Consider the following 248-nt stretch of genomic DNA (forward strand, 5'->3'; position numbering starts at 1 on the left):
AAAAGCACAATTTTATATATTTTTACATTATTGTTATATTTATTTTTCATGTAATTTTACATACTTTTCTACAATGTACGAATCGAATTGGTGCGTTTCGTTAAATTGTTTTGCACAATTGTGATTTACCTGTACGCGTTGACACCTAGATTACGGATTTAGGGACTATTCTCGGGGACTATTTTCGTACATGATATTATGCGTGCTGTCATTCAATGTCGCATAAGATATCTAAATATATATAATTT

Source organism: Atta colombica, unplaced genomic scaffold (assembly GCF_001594045.1).
Source record: "Atta colombica isolate Treedump-2 unplaced genomic scaffold, Acol1.0 scaffold137, whole genome shotgun sequence".
Taxonomy (NCBI): Eukaryota; Metazoa; Arthropoda; class Insecta; order Hymenoptera; family Formicidae; genus Atta; species Atta colombica.